This window comes from Notolepis coatsorum (assembly GCF_963971535.1).
Source record: "Notolepis coatsorum genome assembly, chromosome: 5".
NCBI lineage: Eukaryota > Metazoa > Chordata > Actinopteri > Aulopiformes > Paralepididae > Notolepis > Notolepis coatsorum.
In genome coordinates, this window is record NC_140169.1 from 107,719,613 (window position 1) to 107,731,878 (window position 12,266).

Consider the following 12,266-nt stretch of genomic DNA (forward strand, 5'->3'; position numbering starts at 1 on the left):
TTCCTACAACAATTTGTTGATGTTGCATGATCATGTATAGGCCTACATTTATTATGTATTATATTGTTTATGTTTAAATAACATTTAAACATCAAACTCCTCTGACCTCATCTGGTCTTTCCAAAGACGCGCGCACACACACACACACAGAAAGGGAGAATGCTATGCTGTAACATCTACACACACGGAGCTACTGCTGTTGTTCTTGGGCGGATATGAGACTCGCCACAGGATTTTCAAAATAAGAGTATCGATATGAATCGATCTTATTACATCGCATCGATCCGATTCGATTGTTGATAATTACATCGATGTATCGATCTGGATCGATGTATCGTCCCACCCCTAATACACACACCTCCTGTGTGGAGGGTAGGGAGACCACACATGTGGCCCAGGGCCTGTAGTGACGGATGGTTGCAACTGTGTAACAATCTGCAGAGCGCCGCCTGAAAGCAACTCAACAGAGAGATTCCTCTCCTCCTCCTCCTCCTCTGCCTAGCCAGCAGCGGCCCTTCCTCCCTCGTCCTACAACTTATCTCCCTCTTCTGACAGTGTGTGTGTGTGTGTGTGTCCCACTCTCTCGCACGCAGACAGATTGTGCCTCTGTGACGGAGGCAGTCGGGTATCCACTGGGTTTCCTGTGTGTGCGAGCTACTTAATCTTGCCTCTGGCTCTGTCTGAGCTTGGAGCCCCCTCCTGCTGCACAGTTTCAGTCAAGGGAGGGAGGGGGGAGAGAGGGAGAGAGAGAGAGATTTAACTTTTGGTGCTATTTGAGGAAAGAAGGCGAGGGCGAGTAAGGATGTAGAACAGGTATAGAACTGATAGATCTCAAGCATGTCCTCTTTTCTTGATCCTCCAATCACAACTGTTGGTTTTCCCTAGCTTAGGTGCTTTGGGGGGGGGGGGGGGGCATTGTTTCTCTGAGAATCTCTTTCATATCCAAGCAAAATTGGTATTGTAACTGAAATATCCCCAAACAAATCGATATTGAATCAAATCCTTAGTTTTGACGGTATAACGGTATGTGACCGTTATAGTTTAGGTATAGTTTTCCAGTGCAAATTACATGGTGATTTACGTCTTTATCTTGTAATACAATGGTCATGGTCCTATTTCATTCAAAATATATTTTTTCTTTTACTTTTTAAATACTGCTGCAAGGAATATTTTTTCGATTAACTTAAACATATACAGTTTGTATTAAATAATGTCTTTTTTTAAACAATATACTGTACGACCCAGGATAAAAACCCATACCTTTGCATGGATCCATGACGGTATACCTTCATCATCATCGGCACACCTCTCAGCCCTAACGCCTAAGTCTTTTAATGGCAGGGGAAACACAGAGAGAGAGAGAGGTCCAAAGGGGAAGGCACAACAGAATGCCCAGCCCCCGCACTTAATCGTTTTGTTTTCCAGCAGCAGCCCCAGATGTCTGTAGTCAAGCAACGGCTTGACCCTTCGTGGGGAAGTAGGCAGCAAGGCAGAGGGCATGGCACCGAAAGCTTAGCGGCCAGCCTTTCATTCCAAGGGCTCCACTCTTTTCTCTCTTGTGCCCCTTTGGGAGGTGCAAAGCCTCACATCTGTCAAAGTGTCACAAGGCTTGCTGTCTTGAGGCCCCTCTGCCCTCTCTTGCCTTAGAACCGGGATTACCCAGGATCCCCGGCACCGTGTTTCTCACGGCCATTAAACATACACTTGTCAATCTGTCTCCTGTCCCCATGACTGATGGCTGGGCAGTCATTCTCTTCTAAGCTGGCTCAGACCTAGAGGCCTTATCAATACGATGGTCTGTCAGTAATACAGGACAATCTTGATTCACCCTACTATAAAATGGAAAAAACTCTGCCATCTATTTGTCACCTGGTTGGCCAATCAATCTGAAATTGCACATGGGGCATTGAGAATTGGCATAGGCAGGGACTGACTTTTCTATTTCCCCCAAATTGAAGCTGTTTAAATTGAAGCTGTTTATCAGCATTTTGACCTTTTGCACACAGTTTTGCCCGTGTATCCCCGGGAGTCTGCGTGTAGTAGTGGCACACGCTTATAAACAAGAAGTTGTTTAGCAGCTTTTGGACAAGAACCACTGGAGGTCTCGTAGTGGTGACCGGAGTGCCGGATGTCCCGCGATGATGTCGGGGAGTTCGCGACCCTCTCTGCGCCACCCCCTATCTCCCTGTCTCCGGCTGTCCCTGAGCAACGACCGGAGTGTTGAATGTCCCGTGACTAAGACGGGGAGGACGTGACCCTCTTTGCGCCGCCCCTGTGCCTCAAATAGATCCGCTATCAACTCTATCTTTAATCTTTCAAAATGTTCAGTTGCTATCGCTATTAGCTCTATCTTTAATTTTTCAAAATGTACAGTTGCTATTGCATGCACTCATCTGTGTTTCACCACACACATGAGTGCATGCTTACCAACTGTCCGTCTGCAACACTACTATCACCAACATCTAAGAAGGGAGATCCCCCCTTGAATGGCCCTTCTAAGGTTTCTCTCCTCCACACTGCCTGTGGAGCTTTTTTCCCTATTGTTAGGTTTTAGTGAGTTTTTCCTTACCTTCGCGTGGGGTATGTCTGGGAGTGCTTGCATTCTTTCATTTATTTGCATTCATCTAAAAAATGTTTGGACCCTATGGTGTTCTTGTTCTGTTCTTGACTTATTGTTATGTTGTCTTCTTGACTTGTTTAAAGAAGACCTGTACGGCCCATGGGGACATTAACGTGTGTTGTCGGGCCCTATAAATAAATTTGATTTGATTTGATTTGATTTGATTTGAACAGGGGAATAGGAATCTGAAAGCCGGGTGGCAGGCTGCTATATAACATGCCATAGAGCGCATCGGCAGACGTCAGTGAAACTGAAAGTGCTGAGCTGTAGTTTACTCAAACTGCACAACTCGGGTGGCTGGGCAGCGGCGAGGTCTAAGCACTCGCAGAGACTCTGGGTTTGAATCCAGCTGTCAGCGGTACCTCTGGCTTGGTCAGTCGTCCCTACCAACACAATTGGCAGTGTTGGCGGTTGGGAAGCCGGTGGGGTATGAGTCCTGGTTTTTGAAATAGTGACTCCTACTGGTCGGTCAGTCGGTCTGTTCAGCAGGGAGATGGCATGAACCTCTGCACACGTTACATTCCCCCAGTGAAACTCCTCGCTGTCGGGTTAAAAGAGGCGGCTGGCGACTCCACATGTATCGGAGGAGGCATGTGGTAGTTTTACTACACCCTCCCCAGACCGACAGTATAGTATGAAATATTGAGAATGCCAGGCTGAATGCACCAGTTCAAAGGATATGGAAATAATAAACGTTGTTTTCTGTGAATGTTTGTTGTAGGTGAATGTTTGCCTGAAACTATAGCCTAAGATCTGTGTGGAGAAGATGACTCAATGAAATCTCAAAGCAGTTAATTTTGACTTCCTCTGTTGGCCCACAGATGAAGTCAAACCCTCAGATATGGTTTTCAACATCACCTGTTAATGACGGTACGTGGGGACTGGACTGGCTGCATCACGGACATCGGTGAAGAGAATAAGCTACTTGACATAAGCAAGACATTTTAGATGGTGGGGTTTAAAGTGGTTTGTGGAGGTTACATCAAATATTGTCTTGCTCTGTTGGTGATCTGTGTGTCCACAGTGAAGGGAGGTGTGTTGGAAAGGGTTAGTGGTGTGTGAGGTTGACCAGTCCAGCGTTGCAGCCTGGCCCTGACCGCACGCACAGTAAAACTTCATTTAAAAGCCAAGTCTCTTTAACCAGGTATTATGTACATGTTTTACTGGCCAGGTATAATTACATGTTTTACTGGCCAGGTATAATTACATGTTTTACTGACCAGGTATATGTGTTTTCTGAGCACTTGATAATAAGCAATAATTACAATAAACATTCTTGTCAGTTCTGTCTTCTTGTGCTAGAGGTCTTCATGGTGTGAACAGAGTGGTGAGAGATTAGATATGGAGAGAGAAAAGGGATGAAAGTAAAAAGCTGCCTGTGTGTTGTACTTGTATGGGCTCTTCAGAGGCTGACCTGGAGGTGTTATGAGCTGTGAGGCAGGACCAGTGGGCTGGAGGGCTGATTTACAGCTTTCATTACCAAGACTTATTAACTATGCATTTTCACATAGGAGACACACACACGCACACACACGCACACACGCACACGCACACACTGTTGCTGTGGGGCACTTTGGGCTGCAGTCCATGTGTGAAAAGTGCTATATATATAACAGTTATTATAATTGTAAAAATGCATTGAAATGTCTCTGCGACATTGAATAAATAAAAGTTTGAGTGAATAAGACCTGAGAGAGAGATCAGTATGCTACAGGCATGTTTCTGGGGTCTTGGTCGTTTTCTGGGTTAAACTTGTGAAGTCAGGTGGATACACACACACATGCATACCCACACAGGGATGGGTACCTTTCACATTTGAACCGATACGGTACCGGTACCTGTGAATCGATACCGGTACCCAACGGTACCTTTTTTTCTGTACTTTAGTCTCAAGAAATGTAATTTACCTACCTCAGTCGTGAAAAGAAATCCAAACTTCAAATAACTACAATTTCGACAGTTTTCGGCTTGCCATTGCTCCGACTGCTTTGTTGTTGAATCAAGTCAAATCCTAGGTAAGCATATATTGTGCGTGTGAACGTTGACATGAAAAGAAAAAAGTAAATTTTTTATTTTTTTTTGGGAACTTGAATCGATACTTGGTAGTACCGACATGTTTCGGTTCGGTACCTTAAAAGTACCGGATTCGGTACCCATCCCGCATACCCACACACACACACACACATGCATACCCACACACACACATGCATACCCCCCCCCCCCACACACACACACGCACACACACACACACAGAGAGATTGTATTAACAAGGGGCACCTTGCTCCCCAAAACTGTAGTGCACTCTCTCTGTACGTCTCTCTCCTTTCTGCCTCACTGCTTGACAGCTTGCTGCAGGAACAGGGAACAGCTTGCTGCAGGAACTGCACACGCTCATACAATTCAATAGCATAGGCACAAAACCTGCTACAGGAGCGAAGCCACCACAACGGATAAAAGGATGTCTGTCGTCTTATCAGTCATGACATTCTTTCTTTAGCCAGAAATTTGTGCATTCCATAGATGGTAAAAATAAGTATGGTTTAACCTCTTAACTTAGACTGAGGTTAATAATAGTAATTGTGAAGTGCCTGCCAGTAGGGCTGCAACGATTAGTCGACATAATCGACGACGTCGATTATAAAAAATCGTTGACGAGAAATTGTTGCGTCGATTAGCCATAAAATTTTTTTTTTTTTAAATTAAAAAAAATTATTTAATTTTTTTTTTTTTTTTTTTTTTTTGTGCACTACCTATCTTTGTGAGAGTGGCTTCTCAGGGTTCCAGACAACATCATAACATGATGATCCCATAGCAAATTTTGGACATTGAAAACATTGTTCCCCTGCAGGAGATGATGATCAGACTAGACACACAATACATTACACACGCACTCCTCTCACTCACACACAGTGATCAGAGTAAGACACACACATACACACTCCTCTCACTCACACACAGCGATCAGAGTAAGACACACACACATACACACTCCTCTCACTCACACACAGCGATCAGAGTAAGACACACACACATTCACACTCCTCTCTCTCACACACAGCGATCAGAGTAAGACACACACACATTCACACTCCTCTCACTCACACACAGCGATCAGAGTAAGACACACACACATACACAAATTACACAGTACACACCTCTCACTCACACAGCGATCAGAGTAAGACACACACACAAATTACACAGTACACACACTCCTCTCACTCACACAGCGATCAGAGTAAGACACACACACATACACACACACACGGACTCCTCTCACACACAGCAAACAAAAGTTATTTAAAGTACACTTCCACTTTAATTTGTATTATTTAATTTATTTATCTTGTTATGAGTGATTGCTGTATTGTTCTTCAAATACATTTTCATTTAAAGTGGCTTAAAGATCCAAATTCAAATGTTTCATGAGTGATTATTTTAATTTGCTATGGGATCATCATGTTATGATGTTGTTGTTTGGTCCTGACAAGAGTCTCAAAGTCTGGGGTGATGGTAGACAAGCAACTCTGAGGTCATGCTCAATGTCCAATCTGTTCCTCTGCTCTGTCTTCAGCTGGACCAGAGCTGAGAAGCCACTTTCACAAAGATAGGTAATTAAAAAAAAAAAAAAATCCTTTTTTTTTTTTTGATTTTTTTTTTTGTTGTTTACATTGGTTTTCGATTAGTCGACTAATCGAAAAAATAATCGGCAGATTAGTCGACTACCAAATTAGTCATTAGTTGCAGCCCTACCTGCCAGTAGCTTTCTCTCTCTCTCTTTATAGTTCCACGTAGGCTTGCAGCGGTAGTTGGTGGTACCGGTGTTACTCTGTGTTCAGGCATCCACCCGCTTAGTTAATTTTCGCATATCAGTGCCCACATTCATCAAATAAAAATCTCAAATTGAAGCGTGTCAATACCAAGTTAGACAACATTATAGAAAATGTACAGAAGGTACATTTGGTATGTTGGTTTGTTTTTAAATTAGAAGCAAACGTCAACTCTGTCCAACAAATAGATATTACTAATTGAAAATGACTTGCGCTTATATATTAATATATTATCTATATCAATAATCTTTGTCCAGTGATCCCAAAATTATGGTCAAACTGTTGGATTGGATTAGTACTCAAGTTTAGCTCATATATTGTATTCCTCCGTTAATATAGGTCTTTGAAGTTTTTTTGCTGTAAATACCACTCAGATTATGCACTGTAGCAGCCTCTATACCCCATGTTTCTGTGTCTGTAGCTTTAAATGTAAATAATCTGCAGCTCCCCAACACTGTGCTCTGAAACCTGTTCATGAACTCCGGCGTGCCTGGCTCACAAAATTCAGATCAAAGTGTCAAACTTGGCATTTCAGATCTGAGGTAAGCAATTGTATTCTTTGCTTCTCACCTAAAATGTTGTCGGAAACATTTTGAGAACGTTCATGAGCAAGCCTCCATTTTGTCCACATGTTTTTCACATGCACACACCACAAGTCAAGGACAGCGCATTTTCTATGATCCCCGACTGAAGTATGACAGAGAGTCAAATCTTTAATTATTTTTTAATCCTCTTTTTCTCCGCCTGATTTTCTATTTTTTCTCCCCATCCCAATTTAGTTGTTATGCCAATTCCCCCCCTCCCCTACCTGGTTGTTGTGCGCATGTTTCCTCCTACTGGTTGGTACAAGGGAACCCTGAAGTCCACCACATGCTTCCTCCGACACATGTGGAGACAGCCAGTGACTCTCTTTTCACCTGGCAGCGAGGACTCTCATTGGTGAAGCGTAACGCGTGGAGGTCACACTGCCTCACCATTTCCTGCCCTTTCGCTGAGCAGGCGCCCAGACCTGACCTGTAGGCGTCGCTGTCCACAACGCCAGATTACCACCCTCGACTTCCCTCCCCCTAACTCAGCCAAACGAGTTAGTATGACGACCGGCCTAAGCCGCAGGCAATGCTGGACTCCGGGAGTCGACAGAGAGGCAAATCTGAATGGCTTGTCCTAGGCAGCCCAGCCTTATTTCACAGTCTGTGTTAGTAGACCCATCAGAGACCCAAATGTACAGTATGTAGGCCTACTGCACAAGCACTGAAAAGTGAGTTTTTCCACAATAGCCTACTGGTATGTAACCTTTAAAATCTAACGGCGGTGAAAGAGTTGTATCGGCCCATCCTTAATTCCTGGTACTTGTGAATCTCTCTCCTCTCTCTCTCTCTCTCTCTCTCTCTCTCTCTCTCTCTCTCTCTCTCTCTCTCTCTCTCTCTTCTCTCTCCTCTCTCTCTCCTCTCTCTCTCTCTCTCTCTCTCTCCTCTCTCTCTCTCTCCTCTCTCTCTCTCTCTCTCTCTGGCTTGTGCATATTCTTTCTGTCAGGAGAGGGGAAGTGATTTATCCTCCATTACTCCATCAGGCTTTTAGTACTTGGGCCCATTTTTCCTGTTTCCCCTTCACACAGATTATTCCCAGGCGCGCGCACACACACACACACACACACACACACACACACACACACACACACACACACACACACACACACACACACACACACACACACACACACACACACACTACGGCTGTATTGCAGCCAAGAATCTAGCGATATGATTAGTATCCACGATATATTATAGGGGCTACCATTTCATACATTGCAATATATTTGAATACTGTAAGCAAAATGATATATATACACAGTAGGGCTGTCCCCGACTAAGGATGTTGGATGGTCAATTAGGATTGGCAAAAATTTGCTGTTAGTCTACTATTGGTAAAAAAATAAAATAAAAAAAACGTATAATATTTTTTACATTTTTTTTTAAATATTTTTTTTATTTTATTTTTTATCATTCTATTTGGGCTGTGGGGGTGCTTAATGTCTGAAGGAGTCGACTGAGGCTTCTTGTCCTCTGCAAACGCATGCAATTGGTCCACTGATGGATACATCTTGATATTTGTCTAGTCTAGTGTGTTCATTAGATGGGTGAAATCCTCTTTCAGTGCCTCTGTGCCTGTTTTCGTAGGCAGTTAGCTCTGGTATGCATTCCATTAGCATTAGCCACGCTTCTAGGCCTCTTTTCTTTTGGAAAGAATGATAAAAAAAAATAAAATTTTTAATCTTTTTTTAATTTATTTTTTTATTATATTCGACTAAGACAGGGGTCAGGAACCTTTTTGACTGGGAGAGCCATAAAAGCCAAATATTTCTAAATATATTTCATTGAGAGCCATATAGTATTTTTAACGTATAATAAATTAAATATGTCTTACTTTTAATGCGACTTCTGGTGCTGCATGGTTTTGCTGATGGCCTTGTAATCTGGTTCATACGTGGTGAGGTTAGAGCTTCATGCAGGCATTGAGGCTTCCATCAGTTAAATGTGAGCGTGAGGTTGGTCTTAATGTTCCTCATATGCGAGAATGACTGCCCACATGCATATGTAGAGCCAAACATGGTCCAATACGGCAATACTCACGCTGCATTGTGTGGTATGTCACAGGAAGCTCGTTCCAAGTTTAAGAATCAGCTGGTCTTCAGGTTGAAGATTTTTTATTTCTGTCCACTTGTGTTCCCTCGCCAGCTCTGCTCGCTATATCTTCAGCTACAGATACTATTAGCTGTATCTTCAAAACTAATTTCTGTTTACTTTAAAATTCACAGTATTATTAAGAAATATCACAAGTATATAAAAAAACAAAAAAAAAATTTTTTTTTTTTTTTTTTTACTCAAAAAAATCTGGGAGCCATATGCTGTCACCAGAAGAGCCATATATGGCTCGCGAGCCATAGGTTCCCGACCCCTGGACTAAGAAGTTGACCAGCTCCTTTCGACCGATTAGTCGACTAATCGATTAATAGGGGTCAGCCCTAATACACAGTATATATTTTTTAAAGAAAACTTAAAAGTATGAGTACTGAGTAAGTAAGTAATGTTTTCCCAGATCAAGTGCTGCTCCCGTTTTCAAAAAGAAACCAGCGGCTTGTTTGGTTGTCAACTTTCAAATTTTTAACAATAACATTGGTATGATATTGCTAGATCTTGAGTCATATATATATATAGTTTTCACTTTTTCTCATTTTTCACTTTTTCTCCCATCCCAATTTCGTGTTTCCAATTCTCCCATCTTGAACGTTTGCTCGCATATGCCCCCCACTGGTCGGTTGTAGGGAGGATAGAAGCCTTGCATCACGTGTCCCCTCCGATACACGAGGAGGCAGCCTGTCACATCTTTTCACCTGCCAGCGCGGACTCTCATTGGCGAGGTGTAACGTGTGGGAGGCTCACACTACCCCCCGCCATTTCCTATCTCTGCTGTGCAGGCGTCCCCCAACCGACCTGTAGGAGTCGCTGTCCACAACGTCCAGATTACCACCCATCGACTTCCACCTGCTGACTCTGCCAATTGAGCCAGTATGACGGCCGGCCCAAGCCGGAGGCAACGCCGACAGCCGGATTCGAACCCGGTGTCTCTTGCGTTGGTGACGAGCGCAATGTCCGCTGCGCCACCCAGCCGCCTTATCTTGAGTCATATTTGATCTGCAATGTCTAGTTTGCCTAGTTTAACCAACCAACTCCCCCCCCCCCCCCCCCTCTCTCTCTCCCCATCTCACTCTCACTCACTCTTTGTCTCTCTTGTGCGTTTACATACTGTACACATAAACACACACACATACACTCTCGCCCTCCCTCCCTCCGTTTCCTCCTCTCATCACCTCCAGTCGGGACAGGGACGGGGTACTTGGGTTAAAACATGACCTCACAGCTGCCACCTCCTCTCATCCCTCTGCTCTGATTTATACTAGTCAGAGCCATGGCAACCTCTCAGATCTGGACCCTACAGTATATACTACCTACTACAGTCAGAGCTCTATATACTACCTACTACAGTCAGAGCTCTATATACTACCTACTACAGTCAGAGCTCTATATACTACCTACTACAGTCGGAGCTCTATACTACCTACTACAGTCAGAGCTCTATATACTACCTACTACAGTCGGAGCTCTATATACTACCTACTACAGTTAGAGCCGTGGCTTCGTCACAACCTCTCAGATCTGGGCCCTATATACTACCTACAGATGTGTGGAAAAACTCCCCCAGAGCCAGTAAAACACACACACACACACACACACACACACACACACACACACACACACACACACACACACACACACACACACACACACACACACACACACACACACACACACACACACAGACACACACACACTAGTAATGACAGTGACTGCTGCCACGATGACGGGAGGCTACAAGCCACCGTGGCCTTTGGGTGAACTTCTCTTCTTCTTAAGTAAGGAGCTGAATTGCTCGGCCAAATCTTGGCCGCCAATGCAAATACACACACACACACACACACACACACACACACACACACACACACACACACACACACACACACACACACACACACACACACACACACACACACACACACACACACACACACTTGCTAGAGCACACCAGGCTTTGCTGAACAACAGCAGTAAATAGAGACCTATTAAGAATGTTGGACCAACAAATAGATTTGATACAGCAGTTCTGCCAGCTCTCTACTCTGATTTATACAGCTACTACAGTCAGAGCCGTGGCAACCTCTCAGATCTGGGCCCTATATACTACCTACTACAGTCAGAGCTCTATATACTACAGTCAGAGCTCTATATACTACCTACTAGGGGTGGAACGGTTCACAAAATCGACGGTTCTGTTTGTATCACGGTTTTAGGTTTACGGTTTTCGGTTCGGTTCGGTATACGTTGTTTTTTATTTTTTAAATGTAACACTCCAAAAATACCATACATCAACACAAGATATATAGCCTAAAAATAATCCAACTTTTCAGTTATTCTCAAGGACGTAGTCATGCAAAAACTGAAAGAATGAGGCCATTTGACATCAGGCACATTATTTTGACAATGACGGTTAGAGCTAGGAGAGATTTTGGTATGCAAGAGGGGAGGCATTGCTGATATAAACATGCTTCTCATTTATTTGGTAAAAAAAAAAGTTTACCTTTTAATAATGTTTGGCACACAAAGACCGAACTGACTGAAAAAATATAGGCAACATTTGTCAAAGTATTAACTCGTCAATATACCCCCCTTCCCCACTAATTGAACTGGTGTCGTGGAGTCACTTCTCTGTGAGCGTTTCCACGGTTAGCTTGCGGCTAACATTAATTAGCTTGCGGCTAAAGTTCGTTAGCTTGTAGCTAACGTAACGTTATATAACCGAACAATACACACATGCCCCGAATGCGTACCGTTTGGTACGACCTCCACGGTTCGGGGCATGTGTGTATTGTTCGGTACACGGTTCGAATGCGTACCGTTCCACCCCTACTACCTACTACAGTCAGAGCTCTATATACTACCTACTACAGTCAGAGCTCTATATACTACCTACTACAGTCAGAGCTCTATATACTACCTACTACAGTCAGAGCTCTATATACTACCTACTACAGTCAGAGCTCTATATACTACCTACTACAGTTAGAGCCGTGGCTTCGTCACAACCTCTCAGATCTGGGCCCTACCTACAGATGTGTGGAAAAACTACCCCAGAGCCAGTAAAACACACACACACACAACAACAAACTGGCCCCTGTAAATGTCCTAACCCAACCCCCTCCA